At 38.4% G+C, this 22,566-nt stretch overlaps 1 protein-coding gene and 1 non-coding gene across 5 annotated transcripts in view; both read left to right on the top strand.

Moving 5' to 3' along the window:
• GRM5 (glutamate metabotropic receptor 5) overlaps nt 1-22,566 on the top strand; it is a 521,853-nt gene that overhangs the window by 454,091 nt on the left and 45,196 nt on the right. The window lies entirely within an intron of this gene.
• On the top strand, nt 20,852-21,011 carry LOC128566142 (U1 spliceosomal RNA). The gene has a single exon (XR_008374438.1). It is a non-coding gene; the product is annotated as a U1 spliceosomal RNA (small nuclear RNA).

The following is a 22,566-nucleotide window of genomic DNA, read 5'->3' as shown; positions in this document are numbered from 1 at the left end:
CCCTCCTTTCTGATCCAAATAGGCCGTGTGCTTCCCACGGTAGAACATTTATCTTCCCATGCTGTAGTTACCTGTTCAATTGTAATACTCCTTTACACACACCCCTATTCCCAGCACAAACACAATATATCATGAACTTATTAAAGGCAGAGACTGGGTTTCACTCATTTTCTGTATCCTTGCCACCCAGGATACAGGTGCCAGTGCCAGTGCCATAGTCAATACTTGGAAATGTTTATTAAATGGATGGATGGATGGATGGATGGATGGATAGTAATGCATTTGGATAGATGGATAGTAATGCGTGAGCTGCATTGGCATTTGCTAGTGAACAAAGAAAGACTGAAGATAGGGAGTAATTATATTTATTAAGCACCTTCAAAAGATCCAGCACTGCTCTAACCCCCTTAAATATATTGAATATTTTTAGCCCCAAAATAATCTATGGGGTAGGCATTATTTTCTCTATTTGCCTGCGAGGAAAAAACTCAGGCAAACAGAAGCTAATTTATTGGCTCAAATCTTTCAGACAGTAAGTAGAAAATGAAGGGTTAGAACAAAGAGAAGGTAGCTTCAGAGCCTGTGAGGTAACCATTAAAGTATTAATACATGCACTGAGAAAAACTGAGATTGAGTGAGTGTGGAGTGCTCTCCCTCAAAGATTTTCCTTGAAAACTGCTTCCTGGGTCTTGGTTGCAATGCACTTCCTTGATTCATCAGACCTTCAACTAAACCTGATTTAATTTGCTTTTTTTTTGTCTGTATGAATAAAGTACACAAAAGCTTCTGAAGTAAAATTTGAACTGTAAGGGCTGCCTGAAATTTGGAAATTTAGTGACTATTTTCAAATATCTATATAGATTTTGTTTATAATAATAAATCTGACTAACTCATTTTTACTATTTCTAGTATTTATTAACAGGAAACATGAGAATTTGTAGTACTTTTTGTATAATTCTTTAGGTGGGGTATTCCTACTTCCAAGTGAAATCTCACAAAATAAAAAAGGAATCTTGATTCTTCCCACCTTAGTTCAGTCCAGATAACTTAATCAGTGTTTTCAAAGTAAACCTTTTATACTGGGTACATAGCTGAGTCCTGGGAACATAAAGATGAATAAGACACAGGCCTGTCCACTGGAGAAGCTGACCGAGCAGTAGGTCACCACCCCCCACACAGATCATTACCGTCATGGTGGAGGAGGTGATGAAGGAGAGAGATGCACAGAGAAATCAGAAGTCACTGACGAGGGAACAGAGTCCACTTTGGAAATTTGGGGAAGGGTGACACCTGAGTTGGAACCCAAAGGAATATTAAATGATCCAGTTGGAAAACCCTGGGATTCACTGTCCTGGGGAGCAATGTGAACGGAGGTATGAAATGGCACTGTGTCTTTACCAGCATGTGAACTGTGTTTCAGCAGGAAACGGGAGCTGAGGCTCACAGGAAGCTTCGCAGCTTCACCTCAAGGAGCCATCAGCCAACCACCTTGCAGCTCTCCCAGGATCCTTTCAGCAGCCTTTTTCCTGCGTAACATCTGCTGGAGACATCCAATCCCTTATACCCACTGCCACCTCTCAACACCAACTAGATGCCTCTCCACATCATACCCAATCAAAACTCCTCTAGAAAAATGAGACATGAATTGATACAATTATGCCAATGATTATTACAAGCTTGCCTCACTGTTTATGCAATAAACACTGAGCAACTATTTTATGACAGAGACTGTACCAAGTATTTTTATATATTATCTTATTGGACTTTCACATAATATTTTATAATAGAAAGTATCTACATGTTAAAAAATATAGCCGAGTGTATATGGAACCAGCACATTGTACCTCTTGATTGCATTATTGTACACAGCTAGGATTTAATAAAAAAATTAAAAGTATATATATAGTTGAGGCACATAGAGGCTAAGCAGCTGTTAGTTAGTGAACTTACAAGTGGTAGAGCCGAAACTGGGGATTCGAACCCAGGTCCACATGTCTTCAAAGGTCTTTGTGTTTCAGTGCTGCCTTGCCGATGGATTCATTTTCTCAGCGTGTACCTCATTGTGTTGTGGTGGTGGTTGATGAAGTCATGGTGAATGTATTGCTGCCATGTATTCTGATACTGATTTTTAGTCTCAGAGAAATAAGCCTAAAGGTGACTTTTTTTTTGATATACAGGCAAATCCGTCAAGATGACTCCAGGAAACCAAGTAGACACCAGCTCCTTCATGTTATACCTTTGCAGAAATAATGTAGTATCATGTACAGGAAACAGCCTTGTCAGCAAAGACATGGATTCTGTCACTTACAAACCGGGACCCTAAACAAAGTCCTTGATATCTCAGAGCCTCTGTAAAATAAGGACAGGATAATAAATAATATTCACCTCACTCTGTATTGTGCTTACAGGGTCATTGTGAGTATGATACAGAATGTGTTTCATGGTCTAGATCCACAGATGTGAATTTCCTTGTCCTAAGTATGGGGTCATTTTAGTTCATATCCATCCACTATACAGCTCTGGTGACACAATCTAGGAGGAGATTCTATGATGTCATTCTTCAGGAAAGTTACTGAAATGGAAATATTTGATTTAGGGAATCCTGCCTGAATTGCTGGTAATCATTGCTTTATGCCTGGGGCCCTTGGGCCTCCAAATGTCCATCACATTCTTAGGTGGCAGGTTGAGAAGGTTCTGCTTAAGTGCTTTTCTAAAAGTCAAACTTTCCTCAGTATGTAAAGGTAGTTTATGGGTTTAAGCCATTTCTTTCATTCTCTTTGTGATTTTGGCAGTGCGTTTATATTTCTTCATAAAAAAATATGATTTTCAATTTGGCCCAGAACATGTGATCCATCTTTACTTAATTATGTAGAGACTAAATGACAAATCACCATGGAAGGTGTTATGCATCCCATAATGTTTGCTCGTGTAGTTCACTTAGGTTTAGCCAAAAGAAAAAATACTTCAATTGAAGGAAATAGGCAGAGCATCTCTCAGGTGCTCCCGGCCTTGCTCTCTGGTATCGCAACAGCACACTCTGGGTGGCAGAAGCTGCCAGAAGCGTGACTGCCCCTCTGCTTGAGTTGAAATGGCACAGCCAGAAATGCAAACTAACAATTCTGTTTTATTTATTCCCATAACTTTTTTTAGTTTGAGAAAAAACAGAGATCATGACTTGGTAAACAAAAGAATCTGTCACTGACCCCTAAAACAAACAATAACTGAAAAGCAAAGCATGGGAAATATAATGAAGCTTGCAATAAAAAGAGTAATTATAATCCACATTCATTAAGCAAGTGCCGATCACATGTGAGACACAATTCTGTGTGTTTTGCATCTTACTATTTTATGGAGTAAAGCTTCCCAGGCTTTCTGATTCACTTGCTCTGGGGTACAGCCACAGAGGATGCATTTCTTTTTTTCTCTTTTCGTTTTTTTTTTTTTTTTAGACAGAGTCTCAAGCTTTCGCTCTGAGTAGAGTACAGTGGCATCACACGGCTCACAGCGATCTCCAACTTCTTGGGCTTAAGCAATTCTCTTGCCTCAGCCTCCCAAGTAGCTGGGACTACAGGCACCCACCACAACGCCTGGCTATTTTTTGGTTGTAGTTGTCATTGTTGTTTGGCAGGCCCGGGCTGAATTCAAACCTGCCAGCTCCAATGTGCATGGCTGGTCCCCTCACCACTGAGCTACAAGTGCCGAGCCAAGAGGATGGATTTCTAACAAGCTCCCAAGTAACACTGCTGCTGCTGGCTTAGGAATCACACTACAGGTTCACTTTGAGAACTGTGGCTTACTGATTCTAAGCTCACAAAAACCATGGGAATCAGATATTATTATTAACTGTTTTAAAAGTGAGAAAATTGAAGCTGAAAGAGGTTAAGAGATCTGTGCAAGATTACACAACTGGTAATGGACCCAGACAGGATTGAAACTCAAGGTCATTTGAATCCAAACACCATCTTTGTCACTGGTGTGACTGATGAGCTTTCAAGAGGATGTATCAAGTGCATAATTGTCCGCTCCTTCCTGTTTGGTCCATATTAGGACTTTTGTTTTGCAGATTCATTAAATTCTAGAGCATTGCTTGTCACCGGAGGGTAGGATGATAATACTGCTATTATAAGAGGCTTGCCATTGGTTAAGTTATTAAGCATACTTTCCATTCCGCCCATCTGGTAAATTCCATAGCATTCTCGGAAATGATTCTAAAATGTTCGCCCAGCTTCTGAGGGGAACACCCTTTTGCCTCATAGAAGCCAATATCCAATCCAGGAGACCCATTACCATCCCCCTACGTTCAGGTCCAAATAAAGAACTGCATCCGTGCCAGACGGAGGAACACAGTTAATTAACAGGGACTCTGAAAAGACCTTGGGATGTAAGTTGGCTAATATCTCAGTACGGCCATATACTATTTCCATAAAAATAAAATTAAATTAAACAAAGAAAACTCATTCAATCTTAGATGGCCTGAGTAAAACAAAGGAGATAATAAAATATGGATGTCCTCTGCAGTAGCCAGAGTAATGGCCCGGAAACTTGGTCACATCCTATTCCGCAGAACCTGTGAAAAATCTTATCTTTTCTGGCACAAGGGACTTTGTAGCTGTAATTATGTTAAAAGATGGTCCTGGATTATATGGGTGAGCCCAGTGTAATCACAAAAGTTCTTACAAGAGGGAGGCAGGGGTGCCAGAGCCATAGAGAGATTTGAAGATGCTGCCCTACTGACTTTGAAAATGAAGAAGGATCTAGAAGACAAAGAATGCAAGCAGCCTCCAGAAGCTGAAAAAAGCAAGGAAATAGATTCTTTCCTGGAGCTGGAGTTCCCAGCTTGGGCTGCTGACCAGAACTGGTCTGCGACCTATTAGGAACTGGGCCGTACAGCAGGAGGTGAGCAGCAGGCAGGCAAGCCAAGGTTCACCAGCATGCCCCACCCCATCCCTCACAGCACTGGCTGAGCCCTGCCTCCTGTCAGATTAGCCGCAGCATCCGATTCTCACAGGAGCATGAACCCCACTGTACACTGCACATGCGAGGGATCGAGGGTGCACACTCCTGATGTGAGTCTAACACCTGATGATTGGAGGTGGAGCCGAGGTGGTGATGCTAGAGCTGGGAGCAGCTGCAAATGCAGATTATCATTAGCAGAGAAGACTGACTGCCCGGAGCCCATAATAGAGCAATTGCTTGTACACTCATATCAAACCATCCTCCTTCTCCCAGTATGTGGAAAAAACTGTCTTCCATAAAACTGGTCCTTTGTAGGTTGGAGACTGCTGCCCTAGAGGCTACAGAAAAGAACACAGTCTTCCTGACACCATGATTTTTAGCCCAGTGAAAACCCAGATCTCCAAAACTGTAAGATAATAAATTTGTATTGTTTTAAGTCACCAAGTCTGTGGTGATTTACAACAGCAAAAGAAAACTATAATAATACACCCTCTAAGAGATCTGGAGCTCAAACGAATGATGCCATCCTGACCACAACACTCCCTAAAAGACAAGCAATTTTGGCTCAGCCAAAGGGAGAGAAGCTCTTGGTCCTCTCCACTCAACACTCCTGTGGGATTCCAAGACATCTTATAAGTTTTATTCTGATCATATGTCTCACACAGAAAGTCGTGCCTTCCTCCCCCAATACACATATTCTATCACAGTTCATTGAGGATATAAGAATATCCTTCCTTAGGGTGTCTCCAAGTAGATGCCCAATAAATTACTGTCATGCAAATACATTAATTTGGTAAAAATGAGATCAAGCCACACTGAGTCTTCCTACTTTTACATTCCTCAAAGAATAAATAAGTTCCTACTGTGCTACACCATTCACTTTAACTTTAAATTTCCTTGTGACTTTAACTTTCCCCTAGGCTGTATCCTATCCACTTCACTGTGGATCCCACCAAGGTCTTGGTCAGAAGCTGAAAAGAGCAAGACCACGCTTTTCCCATTGTTGAGAGTCAGGTACACCAGACAGTGGGCTTCTATACAAGCAAACGCTTTATGACATTGCAGAAAAGATATAGAATGAGCACTGGAGGGAAATGAAAGTGAACTGAGTTCAAAGTGAATTGTGGACGCATATCTCAGGGACTAAGCCAGCCGTTGAGTACAGCTGAGTGCACAGCCTATTGCTGGAGAATGGACCAGGGCAAAGGTAGGTTTTTCTCCTCCATGTACAGAATGAGTGGCTACCAAGATAGCAAAATGAGAACCAACTATGCCAGCTCAAATGGCCTTGCAAGCACTTTTCCCTTTCATTGACTAGAGAAAATACACCAACAAAAAAATTGACTTCAAAATTCACTTAGAACAGAAGTCGAACTTTAGGATTTGTTTTAATCTAAAGGATGTTTGAAATGTCTGATCATACTTGAGAAAAACTGAGCAAATTGCCTTCAGTGAAGACAAGTTAAAAAGACACATTAGCAGAATGCTAATATGCTGACCTGGAGCTCGGCAGATGCAGACTTCTGATGTCTTGCCTGTCTTTTTCACCTTCAAACTCCAAATTCTTGCACCAAAGCACTTGTTGTCTAATTTCCCACTGGACATTTTCAGAGGCTTTTGTTTAATCGTATTCACTGTACAGACACTGCTTTGCGACTGCATCTCCAGGGAGAATAGTGCCAGACAGACAGCGACTTGTGGGTTGAAAGGAGCAGACAGCCTCTAAACTCCTGGGCATTTCTGAGCATCCTTAGTGATGCTAGTGAAGAATCAGGCCTTTTGTGCCAATTGACTACAGACTCAGCCTTTCCTTTCTCCTTTCCTTCACCCCAACCTCCACCCCAGACCCAGCAGTCAGCAGACCAGGTCTCTTTCCCAGCCACTAGGTGGCAGGCGGGGTCCTCTGGGCAACTCCAGTGAAAGAATTTCTGCACAACATGCACTGAGCTTGTGTAGCAAGATCCAGGATGGCCACTGGGGCTTGTACAGTGAGCTTAATGTAAGCAGCCAGAGGCAAACTCTGTAGGAGCAGTGCTAACTGTAGATGTGTTGATTCCCAGAAGTACCAACTGAAAAAGAATCCTAATACAAACTTGCAAATTTCATCTGTTGGTGAACTTGTCATTGATATCACATTGCCATACCTGTAAAAATTATGCGACATACAACTTGCAGAAAAAATCAGCAACAGAATGTTGATGCTGGATTTAAAAAACATGTATCTTATTCTCACACACGCCTAAATAAACTCCTACGTCTCACTTTGGTAACAAAAATGCCTTTAAAATTCAACTGACTATGCTTCCAGAGCTATTCTCCAGAATCAAACCCCACTACCATTAAGATCTTCCATTTACTGGTGATATTATACTGTGTTTCCATGTGTACTATCTGTTTAATTCATTGCTTACAACCCAGTAAACAGAAAGCTGTGTTAATCCCCCTTATACTAACGACAATACTAAAGATTAAGAGAGAGGAAGAAACTTGCCCAAGGTGGTAAGTAGCTAAACTAAGGTTTGAACTCAACTGTTGATGTTAAGAACTTCAGCTGTAAAATCCAGTAAAGTGTATTACTTTCTCTAAAGCTTGTCCTTCTGAACGAGAAGCCGATTTCGCCTGTCACATGCCTAGTCACCCCACTTGTGAAGAGTAACAATGAATTGTGGAGGGCAGGCAGCCTTTTACTATCAGTGAAAATTAACTTGTCAGAATCTGCAACATTTCATATCTAAATGTTCAGTGCAAGTATGAAGAGGCTGGGGCCTTCTTGTGGGAAGTGGATGAGAAAGGAAACTGAGAATGGGGTCCGGAATTCCCTACAGCTCTCACTGGATTTAAAGTCAAACTCTTAGACATTTCAGCCAAAAGTCTGAATAGGCAGAACCCATGGAAAGGAAAATAAAGTTCAGAATGTGGAAAGGGGATGATGGGAAGGATGGGAATGCCAGCTAACTTTCCTTGAACATTTAGATTATGGCAGGCATTACTGTCAGTGCCTCAGAGATGTTGACTGAACCATTAAAGCAACCTCATGAGGTGGGTAACATTAGTATCTCTATCTTATAAATGAGGAGACTGAGGTATGTGAGGTTTAAGAAAATTGTCCAAGGACAGATAGCTGGAAAGGGCTGGACCTTAAATTCATATCTAAGCAATTTGTCTGTAAAGTCCATACATTTAGCTACCAACAATTGCAGACATTAAATTGCATTTGAAATAGTAGTGAAGTGTTCATAGGAATTAATGAAAACTCAGGAGTGAGAAAGACATTTGGGAAACCATCACTGTTATAATTTGATTTCAGTTGGGCTTCCTCCTCTTTAACCCTCTCCACAAACTAAATGACTAGCCTACTGCCCCTGATTTCTCTTGTTATCACCACTCCTTGCTACTTTCTCTTTCTGTAAGACTTAAAGCCACTGTCTAGAGTAGTCTTCTGTGTTATAATCCAGTTAAGGTCCCAAAACTGTCTGGCTTGGTCATGAAAGTAGGTATACACAAGAAGGAAATTTCAATTTCTTAACTGAAATGTCTACCTCATACAGACAGCATTAATTTGAACTAAACTGGTACAAGGAGTGGGATATGTTTCCTAAAGACAGAAACAGATGAAGTACATGGTTTCATTTTCAACAGTCATAATTTATTTTTTTCTTCAAATGATGGCTCTTTCTAAATTTGTTAATTTAAAAACTTGTGAGATTGTAGAAGGTAGGTTTTAGAAGTGGTCAGGTACAGGAGAAATTAAGTTAACTACTGCATGCAAATATTTGTCAATTTTTGTAAGTGAGTATATTTGACAATCTGGATAATTTTAACATGGAAGGAAGGTAATCACAGGAAAATAGTATTCTAATATTCCAAATATTATTCCAGGAAATTAAATACTGATTTCATCATCATGTCTCAAGGCAGCGATTGAAGGGTCTTCTATTTCCTCTATGGATAAAACCTTCAATTTCACCCTCATTGCCAAAACCTAGTCATCCTTGATATTTCACTTCCTCTGACCTTTCACATCCAATCAGTCATTCCTCCTCCTAATTTTACCTTATTTTTTGAAATTTCACTGATATCTCCATGGACTGGGTCTCATAATCTATTGTCTGAAATACTGACTTAATATCCTAAATTACCAAAGCACCAACCTGTCTCAACAGCTTCTAGAGCCATCTTTATAAAGTGCAAATCTGATTATAGTATTCAGCACACAAATTAATTTCAGCAAGTACACATGCCTTACAATATAAAAATCTAAAACTCCTTCCCATCACACACTTGCCTTTGATGACTTGGCCTTCGCAACCTTGAGTCTAGCCATCAATCTACTACACCAGTCTCGCAGGACCCCCACCACTAGCCACTCCTCTAACCAACCTCCGAACACATACTATACTACAGTGCCAAAGTGTATATGGTTTCCCAGTACACCAGCCCTTGGCCAGTTCTTTGTTCAGAGTGCTTCTGTCTGTGTATATACTATTTTCCTTGCCTGTACAGATGCCTACACTTATCTCTCTTTCTTTTACCTAGAAAACACCTTCTTATACTCCAATTTCTAACCTAAATATTGAACTTCTCTTATAAATTGTATTTCCATTGAACTTTCTGAATCTTCCTGTGTAAAACTCAGCAGGTTGTATTGTTTTATTGATTTGTATGGGTTTCTTTTCCCCTATGTTAGACTGTAAGTTTCTTGTAGGCTTTTCCATCTTTCTCTCCATCCCTAGCAACCAACTCGGTGCCTGTTTTTAGCACGTTCTCTAATAAATATACCAGCAAAAGATTCACTTCTCTATTGCCTCTGGTGAAGACCTAGCTTCCCCTCTAATGATGAATCAGCACTCAATAATAGTTCATTTTCCAAAAAAATAAGCCTTTGTCTACCACTGCCTGGTAACATAATATTGAAACATATTTCTCTTGCTAGACATGTAGAAAGTAAATGATAAGAAGATTTCGATCTGATGTGTTTTAGTGTTATGAAAAATATATTTTGAGGGGAGAACTTCTTTGCAATGATTAATTAAATGATTTGATCTACAATAATTGAAATATATTTGTGGAGCTGTATTTAGATGATTCAGAAGAACTGCACCTCAAACACTCCCTTTGTATGATGAATTGATATTCTTGAATGCTGTGATTACAATGAATTTTAATTTGCATATGATTTTAGTGGTCCCATTTGTTACTACTTAAATTTGATTAAAATGCTTTTTATTAATGGATAGAAATTGTCTGAATAATGAGGTAAACAAAGCAGTTTTATTTTCCAAATTCTGTCTCAAGAAATATTCCTTTTGTTTGTATTATCCTTCCTTGGAGGTGGCCTATCTACACCACATCCAATACATGTAAATCACATCTCTTTCAGAATATCACATATCATGCCAGAGAAAAGCATGCCTCAGGCATGACTCTGTGACTAACAACTCTTTCTCTTCTCTCAAGCTCCATTCCCCCAGTGAAGATGAAAAAAAGAAATATGGGAAGGATGATAAGAGTGTCCTCTCTCCAGTTTTTTGACTAAAATAAATTCTTTACCTTTCCTCGCCCAGATGGATATCTTTTGGGGGCTCTCAATTTCCATATGGTACCATTTTCCTTAACTTCCTCACTCCCTAGACACACAAGGCACTTCATAGTTTTGGTATTTCCCTTAATTAGTAGACATAGGGTCATATCTGGTGGCTGGTACAAAAAGGAGAATAAATATTTATCAAGCTCCTTCAAAGTACCATGTGTAATTACGTAAAATATGTTACCTAATTTTTTACAACAGCCTTGCAAAGTAAAGACATACTAATTTTTATACCTTGGAAACCGAGGCTTAGAGAGATGAAATACTTTCTCTGAGACTGTACACTTAGCTTGTGATTTTAAAATATTTTCAATTTGGGGAGGCAAGATGACTGACAAAGAAACTGCCCTGGAGGGAAGGGTTTCTGATAAAGCAGAGAGAAGAGGGGGTGCAGTTCAGATGTCGGTTAGAAAAAGAAGTGCCATCCAGGTTAATACGAAGGGTGTAAAGTCTCCATTTTTTTTAATAGCTGAATAGTATTCCATGGTATACATATACCACAGCTTGTTAATCCATTCCTGGGTTGGTGGGTATTTAGGCTGTTTCCACATTTTGGCGATTGTAAATTGAGCTGCAATAAACAGTCTAGTACAAGTGTCCTTATGGTAAAAGAATTTTTTTCCTTCTGGGTAGATGCCCAGTAATGGGATTGCAGGATCAAATGGGAGGTCTAGCTTGAGTGCTTTGAGGTTTCTCCATACTTCCTTCCAAAGAGGTTGTACTAGTTTGCAGTCCCACCAGCAGTGTAAAAGTGTTCCCTTCTTTCCACATCCACGCCAGCATCTGCAGTTTTGAGATTTTGTGATGTGGGCCATTCTCGCTGGGGTTAGATGGTATCTCAGGTGGTTTAGAAGACATTATTCTTAGTAAAGCATCACAAGAGTGGAGAAGCATGAATCCTATGTACTCAATTTTAATATGAGGACAATTAACGACAATTAAGGTCATGGTGGGGGTGGGGGAAGGGGAGAGCAGAGAGAGAAAGAAGGAGGGAGGGGTGGGGCAAGGAAGAGTAGAGAGAGGGAAGGAGGGAGGGGGGTGGAGCCTTGGTGTGTGACACGCCTTTTGGGGGCAAGACATGATTGCAAGAGGGACTTTACCTAACAAATACAATCAGTGTAACCTGGCTTATTGTACCCTCAATGAATCCCCAACAATAAAAACAGGAAAAAAACTTGTCATAAAGCAAAAAAAAAAAAGAATATTTTATTTTAATGTAATATGTCTTTGTTCTTGAAAACCGTTTATTCAACATATTGCGTACTCTTATGCAGCAAACACTACCATATATATATAATGTCCTACTACAGGGTTCTAAGAACAGAAATAGATGTTCTGCTTTGAGTTTTAAATATAACTATAATCAGTATGTACTTGATTCCAAAACAAATATGTACATTCTAATAAAAAAATTGACCATAAAAAATAAAATTATTTTCAAAATGGTAAAAAAAGAAAAGAAAAGAAAAAGAAAAAGAAGTGTCAGAGCCTGCCAGGGACATCATTGAGGAAAACCACAAAGCAGAGAAGGAAGACAATAGAGAAAAAAAAGACATTGGTGAGGATCAATCTCAGAGAGGCTTGGAGTCCAGTGAAGGGGTAAGGGAGACTTCCACCCTACACTCCTTTAATGATCAGTGCACTGCCAAGTTACCTGGAAGCTTTTTCACCTCCATGAGCCCAAGCACTGCAGTGACCATGAAATTGCAGGAAAACTTGCATGATCCCAGAGTTTAGACATTTTTACAGCTTTACTGTCCATTGATAATGTCCTGATAAAGCCAGAGACCTGGCTTTCTTCCACTCAAGTGCTTCTGTCCTTCCGAACCTCCTTCATCTAAGGCAAGGGGAAAGCAGTTACAGCTGAGAATTTGGCAAGTGGCTGCCTCTCCACAATTGTGCATCCTCCAGTCTGAGGTTTCCACAGAGTATGGGATCCACATCTTTCCTCTATTTTTTTTTATTAAATCATAGCTTTGTACATAAACGCAATCATGGGGTACCATGTGCTGGTTTTATATACAATTGGAAATATTTTCATCACACTGGTTAACATAGCTTTTCTGGCTTTTTCTTAGTTATTGTGTTAAAACGTTTATATTCTACACTTAGTAAGTTTCACATGTACCCTTGTAAGACGCATCGTAGGTGTGGTCCCTCCAATCACCCTCCCGCCACTCATCCTCCTCCCCTCCCTTTCCCCTTTCCCCATATTCTTAGGCTATAATTGGGTTAGGCTTTCATATGAAAGCTATAAATTAATTTCATAGTAGGGCTGACTACATTGGATACTTTTTTCTTCCATTCTTGAGATACTTTGCTAAGAAGAATATGTTCCAGCTCCATCCATGTAAACATGAAAGAGGTAAAGTGTCCATCTTTCTTTAAGGCTGCATAATATTCCATGGTGTGCATATACCACAATTTATTAATACATTCATGGGTCGATGGGCACTTGGATTTCTTCCATGATTTAGCAATTATGAATTGGGCTGCATTAAACATTCTGGTACAAATATCTTTGTTATAATGTGAATTTTGGTCTTCTGGTCTACTATACCTAATAGAGAGATTGTAGGATCGAATGGCAGGTTTATTTCTTGATCTCTAAATGTTCTCCAAACATCATTCCAAAAGGAATGTATTAGTTTGCATTCCCATCAGCAGTGTAGAAGTGTTCCCTTTTCTCCACATCCACGCCAACATCTCTGGTCTTGGAATTTTGTGATATGGGCTAATCTTACTGGAGTTAGATGATATCTCAAAGTAGTTTTGATTTGCATTTCTCTGATGATTAAGGATGATGAGCATTTTTTCATATGTCTGTAGGCTGTGCGCCTGTCTTCTTTAAAGAAGTTTCTCTTCAAGTCCCTTGCCCAGCTTGAGATGGGATCACTTGTTCTTTTCTTGCTAATATGTTTGAGTTCTCTGTGGATTCTGGTTATTAAACCTTTGTCAGAGACATAACCTGCAAATATCTTCTGCCATTCTGAGGGCTGTATGCTTGCTTTACTACTTTGTTCTTGGCTGTGCAGAAGATTTTTAGTTTGATCAGGTCCCAATAGTGTATTTTTGGTGCTGCTTCAATTACCCAGGGGGATCCTCCTCATAAAATATTTGCCCAGGCCGATTTCTTCCAGAGTTTTCCCTGCACTCTCTTCTAGTATTTTTATAGTTTCATGTCTTAAGTTTAAATCTTTAATCTAGTGAGAGTCTATCTTAGTTAAAAGTAAAAGGTGTTGGTCCAGTTTCAGTCTTCTACAGGTTGCCAGCCAGGTCAACCAGCACCATTTGTTACATAGGGAATCTTTTCCCCATGAATGTTTTTAATTGGCTTGTCAAAGATCAAATAATGGTAAGTAGCTGGGTTCATCTCTTGGTTCTCTTTTCTGTTGCATACATCTACCTCTCTGTTTTTGTGCCAGTACCACGCTGTTTTGATCACTGTCTATTTATAGTGTAGAGTTTCATAGTTCTCTTTATAGAGATCTATCACATCCCTTGTTAGATAAACTCCCAAATATGTCATCTTTTTTGAGACTACTGTGAATGGAATAGAGTATTTGACTATTTTTTTCAGCTTGACTATTGTTGGTGTATGTAAAGGCTACCGATTTATGAGTGTTGATTTTGTAACCTGACACGCTGCTGTATTCCTTGATCACTTCTAAGAGTTTTGTAGCAGAATCCCTGGTCTTGTCCAGATATACAATCATGTCATCTGAGAAGAGTGAAAGTTTGATCTCTTCTGACCCTATATGGATACCCTTGATTGCCTTTTCTTTCCTAATTGTGGTGGCTAAAACTTCCATTACAATGTTAAAAAACAGTAGAGACAATGGGCAACCTTGCCTGGTTCCTGATCTGAGTGGAAATGATTTCAATTTAACTCCATTCAGTACAATATTGGCTGTGGGTTTGCTGTAGATGGCCTCTATCAGTTTAAGAAATATCCCTTCTATACCAATTTTCTTAAGTGTTCTGATCATGAAGGGATACTGGGTATTATCAAAAGCTTTTTCTGCATCAATTGAGAGAATCATATGGTCTTTGTTTTTTACTTTATGTGCTGAATTATATTTATAGATTTACGTATATTGAACCAGCCTTGAGACCCTGTGATAAAACCCACTTGGTCATGGTGTATAAGTTGTTTGATGTGTTGCTGGATTCTGTTTGTTAGGATCATGTTGAATATTTTTGGATCAATATTCATTAGTGATATTGGTCTATAATTTTCTTTTCTTGTTGGGTCTTTTCCTGGTTGGGGATCAAGGTGATGTTTGCTTCATAGAACGTGTTGGGTAGTATTCCTTCTTTTTCTATATTTTGGAAAAGGTTGAGTAGTATGGGTACTAGTTCTTCTTTAAAGGTTTGGTAGAATTCTGACGTAAAGCCATCTGGTCCTGGACACTTCTTTTTAGGGAGATTTTGTATGGTTGATGTTATTTCTGAACTTGGTATAGGCCTGTTCAACATTTCCACTTGATTCTGGTTAAGTCTTGGAAGGTAGTATGCTACCAAGTATTGGTCAATTTCCTTCAGATTTTCATATTTCTGAGAATAAAGTTTCTTGTAATATTCATTAAGGATTTTTTTCATTTCTGAGGAGTCTGTTGCTATTTCATCCTTGTCATTTCTGATTGATTAGATTAGAGATTTTACTCTTTTTTTTTTTTTTCCTGGTTATGTTAGCCAAAGGTTTATCTATTTTATTGACCTTTTCAAAAACCAACTTTTTGATTTATTGATTGTTGTATAATCCTTTTGTTTTCAATTTCATGTAATTCTGCTCTAATTTTGGTTATTTCTTTTCTTCTGCTGGGTTTGGGGTTGGAATGTTCTTCCTTTTCCAGTTGCTTGAGATGTCGCATTAAGTTGTTAACTTCCTCTCGTTCCGTTGTCTTGAGCAAAGCTTTCACTGCTATAAATTTCTCTCTTAGGACTGCCTTTGAAGTATCCCAGACGTTCTGATAATTCGTGTCTTGGTTTTCATTTTGTTCCAAAAATTTGGTAATTTCCTTCTTAATCTCATCTATGACCCAGCTATCATTCAACATAAGGTTATTTAGCTTCCATGTTTTTGTATGAGTATGCAGATTCCTGTTGTTGCTGAGTTCAACTTTTATTCCATGGTGGTCCGAGAAGATGCAAGGAATAATTTCTATTCTTTTAAATTTATTGAAGTTAGACTTGTGACCTAAGATGTGATCGATTTTGGAGTATGTTCCATGGGCTAATGAGAAGAATGTGTATTCAGTTTCATTGGGATGAAATGTTCTGTAGATATCTGTTAAATCCAAATGTTGAATGGTTAAGTTTAAATTAATGGTTAAGTCTAAAATTTTTTTGCTCAGCTTCACATTGGAGGATCTATCCAACACTGCCAAAGGAGTGTAGAAATCTCTCTTAGGCCTCACTATTATGAAGCTGGAGGAAATCAAGTTGCTCGTGTCTGTTAGAGTTTCTCTCATAAATTGAGGCTCATTCTGGTTGGGTGCATAGATATTAATAATTGAAATCTCATCATATTGAGTATTACCCTTAACAAATATGAGATGACTATCCTTATCCTTTCTTACTTTTGTTGGTTTAAAGCCTATTGTGTCTGCAAATAGAATTGCAACACCTGCTTTTTTCTGATTTCCATTTGCCTAGAATACAGATGACCATCCCTTTACCTTGAGTCTATATTTATCTTCTAAGGTAAGATGAGATTCTTATATGCAAAATATATCTGGCCTCAGTTTTTGTATCCAGTCAGACAACCTGTGCCTCTTTAGAGGACAATTTAAGCCATTCATATTAATTGAAAATATGATAAGCCTGGTAGAATTTTGGGTATCGAGTTTTTTGAAAGTCCAGTGGACATTTTTAATCCTTTCGCCACTGTGGAAGTTGGAATTTGATCAAAGTTTCTGAGTGAGTTTACTTTTGTGGTAGAGGATTGCACTGGGCATTATGGAGGATAGGTATGAGAATATCCTGGAGGGCTGGTTTAGTTATGGCAAATTTCTTCAACATGTGAATGCCATTAAACTATTCAATTTCTCCATCATAAATGAAACTCAGTTTAGCTGGATACTGGATTCTGGGTTTAAAGTTATTTTGTTTTAGGAGATTAAAAGTCAACGACCACCCTCTTCTAGCTTGAAAGGTTTCAGCAGAAAGATCTGTAGTCATTCTAATATTGTTCCCCTTGTAGGTTATGGTTTTCTTACATCTGGCTGCTTTCAGAATTTTCTCCTTCATATTAACTTTAGTGAAGTTAATTATGATGTGCCTGGGGGATGTCTTCTTTGGGTTGAGTCATGCTGGGGTTCTGAAACTGTGTGCTATCTAACATCTTTCCTCTTGAGGACGTGCAGTGTACCCAGGGTGCCTGACCTGGGAGCCATGCCACGAGCGAAATCCTGTGTCCCTGGTCTTGAGCAGGTGCTGAGGGACACAGTGTAGAGGTTTGATAGCTGGACTCAGGAGGAGAAGGAACCCACATGAGAATACTGTGGGAGTAGGAAATACAGGGATCTGGAGAAGCGCCCATCCCCCACACAAGAAACCACTGCTTTCAGACTGGGGTAGGTCCTCTAGAAGGGAAGATCCCAGCCTGTGATGCCATAGCAACTGAGTGTGTTACATTTAAGCACCTGTGTGCAAGGGGACATGAGAGGGCAGGGCTAATACAAGGGGTGGAGGTCAAGCCCAACAGCTAATCAGGGATTTCAGACCCTTCCTCAGGATCAGTCATCCACGTCTAGAAAGCCTGCCTCAGTCAACCTCCCCTGAAAGGCCAGAAAAATAACTTCTGAGAGAGTTTTGCAAAGCCTTGCTGCCTCACACAACTACACCCAGCCTTACTGGTCAACCCATTTCTGTTGTGCTAGAGATCAAGCAGCCCCCTGGGAGCTACAAGGTCCCTCCCAAACTTTATTCCCTCAAGTGCTTCACAGATATAACATCCCTGCACTTGGCTCTTTCCTGCAAGCATCAACCACTGACAGGGAGAACAATTCTATATCTCATTACAGCATCTACCAACTCAATCAAATGGGGTGTGGCTGATTCTAACAATCATCACCTGCCATCTCAGAGATTAAGCTGCTGGTTCCAAGACAATTCATACTGCTGAGAAGAGGTGAAGACAACATAGCAGGACATAAGCAACATGCGGGGACACTGCCTTTTAGGAAAGGAATAAAAGTTAAAGACAGCTCAATCTGTGTGAGGTCTTTCTCCACCATTGCAAATGTCTGGGCTGATTAGTGAGCTGTTCAGAGTCTGTACAGAGACATTCTATCCGTGATCAGCAACAGAGATTTAGTGCCTCCCATGCAGATGGCAATCAAAAGAAAGCAGGTGTAGCTATCTCATATTAGACAGAATTGGCTTTAAGGCAACAAAGGTAAAGAAAAAAGACAAAGAGTACCATTATATAATGATAAAAGAGCAAGTTAAGAGGAAAACATAACAATCCTAAATATGTATACACCCAAGAACTCCCAGATATATAATAAAGCAAATTTTACTAAAGCTAAACAAAGAAATAAATAGCATCATCATAATTGCCAGGGACCTCAAAACTCTATTATAAAAGTTTAGCCAATCATCAAAGCAGAAAATAAATGAAGAAACAAGAGACTTAAACCAAACTCTAAGTCAAATGAACCTAACAACATTTATAGAACATTCTACCCCAAAACTACAGAATACACATTCTTCTCAGCAGCACATAGGAAATTCTCTAAGATTGATCATATCTTAGGCCACAAAGCAGGTCTCAACAAATGTAATAAAACCAAAATCATGCCATATACCTTTTCAGACCATAATAGAATAAAACTAGAAATCAATTACAAGTAAAATACTCAAACCCTCCACAAAGTCATGGAAATTAAACAACCTGAATGAGTATTTGGTTGAGAATAAAATTAAGAGGGAAATCAAAAAAATTCTTTTAACTCAATGACAAGGGAGACAAAAACTATCACAAGTTATGAAACACACCAAAAACATTCTTAAGGGGGAAAATTTATAGCCTTAAATGCCTACATTAAAAAAATATACAGAAATATCACAAATTAACAACCTAATGTCACTCTTTTAGGAATGAGAAAAGGAAGAACAGGCCAAACCTAAGGCCATCAGAATAAAACAGAAAAAAATGAAGGCCTGAGAAGAACTCAATGAATGGGGGTGGGAGGGAGGATTAACTAAACAAGTTGGTTCTTTGCAAAAATACACAAAATCAACAGAGCTCTTGCTAGCTTACCCAAGCACAGAAAAGGATCCAAATAAGTTCAATTGGAAATGAAAAAGATGACATTAAAACTGATACCACAGAAATATAAAACATCTTCCATGAACATTACATAAACCTCCATACACATAAACTAGAGAAGGTACAGGAAATGGACATGTTCCTTGAAACATTCAACCTCCTAAGACATAATCAGAAAGAAACAGAACTTCTAAACAGACCAGTAATGAACAAACAGTGAGAGTGAAATAGTAGTAAAAAATCTCCCAAGAACAACCAAAAAAGTCTGGACCAGATGGATTCACAGCCAAATTCTATTTGACCTAAAAAGAACATCTGATACTCTTAATACAGAAATTATTCCATAACATTGACAAGGAGGAAATCCTTCCCAACTCATCATATAAAACCAGTATTACCTTAATACCAAAGCCAGGAAAGAACGCAATAGAAAAAGAAAACTACATACCAGTATCCCCTATGGATATAGATGCAAAAAAACTAAATAATACCAGTAAACTGAATTTAACAGCACATCAAAAAAAGAAAGAAAAAATTATATATATGTATATATTCCACCAGGACAAAGTAGGCTTTATCCTAGAGATGCAAGGACAGTTCAACATATGAAAATCATTAAATGTGATTTGCCAAATAAATAGAAGCAGAATCAAAGACCATATGATCATCTCAATAGTTGAAAGAAAACATTCAACAAAATCCAGCACCCATTCATGACAAAAACCCACACCAAACTAGGCATAGAAGGAACATATCTCAGAATAATTAAAGCCATATATGACAAAGGAGGAAAAGTTGAAAGCATTTATCCTAAGAACTGGAACAAGACAAGGATATATTCAAAACAGGGCCAGACATGCTAATCACAGCAATCAGGTAAGAGAAGAATATTAAAATACCCAAACTACACAAAAGTAGATCAAACTATTGCTCTTTGCTGATGACATATATAATCTTGTATCTAGAATAACCCAAAGATTCCACCCAGAATCTCCTGTAATTGATAAATTAATTCAGAATCTCAGGATGCAAAATCAATGTCAAGGACTCAGAAGCATTTTGATATGCTAATAACAGTCATGCTGAAAGTCAAGTCAAAGACTCAATTCCATTCACAATAGCCACAAAGAAAAAAAAGCACCTAGGAAAATCCTTAACCAGAGAGATGAAACATCTTTACAATAGAACTATGAAACTATGAGGAAAGAAATCAAGAATATACAAACAAATGGAAAAACATTTCATGCTCATGGTTTAGCAGAATAAACATTTTTGGAATGTACATATTACATTACCCAAAGGTTTACATATTCATGCAATCCCCATCAAATTATCAATGTCATATTTCAGAGATCTTGAAAAAAAAAATAATAAACCTACACTTTGTTTGGAAACAGAAAAGAGCCCAAATAGCCAGAGCACTCTTAAGCAAAAAGAACAAATCTGGAGGCATCACATTACCAGATTTCAAACTATACTACAAAGCTATAGTAACCAAAACAGCATATCAGTATAAAAAGAGAGACTTAGACTGACAGAACAGAACATAGAACCCAAATATAAAACCATCTGCTTAAAACCAACTGATCTTTGACAAAGCAGACCATATACATTGGGGAAAAGAAGCCCTATTCAATAAAAGGTGCTAGAAAAAAATTGATAACCACATGGAGAACAATGAAACAGGACCCCTACCTCTCACCATTACAAAAAATTAATTCGAGATGGATAAAACACTTAGACCGAAGGCATGAAACCACAAAAATTCTAGAGTAATATGTGAAAATAAGTCTCTTAGAAATCAGCCTAAACAAATAATTTATGACTAAGACTCCAATGGCAACAAAAAATAAATAAATAAATGGTATTTAATTAAACTAAAACATTCTGTACAGCTAAGGAAACAATCAACTATAGAATGGGAGAAAATATTCACAAGCTATATATCCAATAAAGAGCTACTAACTGGAATTTATAGAAAAGTCAAGCAAATGAGTAAGAAAAAAATTCTATTAAAAAGTGGGCAAAAAATACTTACCTGGCAGGGGCGATACCATGATCAGGTGGTTTTCCCAGGGTGAGGCTTATCCATTGCACTCCGGATGTGCTGACCCCTGCGATTTCCCCAAATGTGGGAAACTCTGCTGCATAATTTGTGGTAGTGGGGGACTGCGTTCGCGCTTTCCCCTAAAAAAAAAAAAAAAAAGTGGGCAAAAGATATGAACAAAGCTTCTCAAAAGAAAAAAGACAAATGACTAATAAACATGAAAAAATGTTCAACATCATTAATCATAAGAGAAATGCAAATTAAAACCACAATGAGAATGACTCTTATTAAAAAGTCCAAAAATAGCACAGGCTGATGTGGATACAGAGAAAAGAAATGCTTCTAGATTGTTGGTAGGACTGAAAATTTGAACAATCTCTATGGAAAACAGTATGGAGATTTCTAAAAGAACTTAAAATAGACCTACCATTTGATACAGTCATCTTACTATTGGGCATTTATCAAAGGAAAGAAGGCTTTTCATTAAAAAGACACCTGCACTCTAATTTTTACTGTAGTATAATTCACAATAGAAAAGATGTGGAATCAACTCAAGTGCCCGTCAATTAATGAGTGGATTGATAAAATGTGGTAGGTGTATACCATGTACTGCTACTACTCAGGTATTTAAAAAGATGAGTTAATACTTTTTGCAACTATCTGGATGGAACTAGATACCATACTCCCAAGTGAAGTATCTCAAGAATAGAAAAACAAATGCCTATGTAGTTACTATTAAAGTGGAACTTACCAATGAACACACAGGTGCACAGAGGGAAGTAAAACTCAGTGAAAATCAACCATGGGGCGTGGGTGAAGGAAGGAAGGGGAAAAAAATGTATCTAATGGATACGATGGACTCTATTTGGGTGACAGGCACACCTGTAGCCAGGACTCCAGCACACTGCAAAAGTGATCCATGTAACCTAAAACATTTATACTCCATGAACACATATTTTGATTATATATTTTTGAAATAAAAATAAATAAGTAAAAATATTTTCCACATTTATATTGATATAATGCCAAATTACATTCCAAATTTGAACCCATGACTACCAGTCTGCTCCTTGTGCTCTTTGCACCACACCTCAATATATTCTTCATTACTCCTTAGGTGAAAAAATATGCTCCTGTTGGTCTGAAAGAGGAAATCAGGTATACAATTTCAGCTCTCAATTATCTGTTAAAGAAACTCAAACAAGAGGTGACCTTGAGAAGATGGATAAGTAGGAGAATTAGTGTTTCTGAGGGAGGGAAAGGCATTCCAGTAAGAGATGATGGCAGCCATAGAAACACAGAGTTTGGGCCACTTAGGGCGGCCGCCTGTCTCCTGACTTCAGGTATTTGCTAAAGTCAGTCTGTGGTTCTTGGCTTCTTTCTACTTTTTTTTCTTATTTTGAAAACTTAACCATCGTTATTCAGTCCACAAGTATTGTCTGTCCTTGAGCTCTAGTTGTGTCTACAAATGACAACTGGATAGTTCCACTTTTGTACATGGTATCCCCTACCAGTTCAACACATCCAAATCTCACTCTCTTTTATATCAAATAATCTGTTCTGTAATATTTTCTTTCTATGTTTCATTTAAATGTAACAAATTCCTCTACTTCTTACTCCCAATATGTAGCCCTCCTTGTCCTCAATTCACCCATATTTAATCAGATATTGGATGCTACTAGGGATTTTCTTAAATGA

Source organism: Nycticebus coucang, chromosome 14 (assembly GCF_027406575.1).
Source record: "Nycticebus coucang isolate mNycCou1 chromosome 14, mNycCou1.pri, whole genome shotgun sequence".
Classification (NCBI taxonomy): Eukaryota; Metazoa; Chordata; class Mammalia; order Primates; family Lorisidae; genus Nycticebus; species Nycticebus coucang.
Note: the sequence above shows the minus strand (reverse complement) of the source record. Positions and strands in the feature narration are given on the sequence as shown.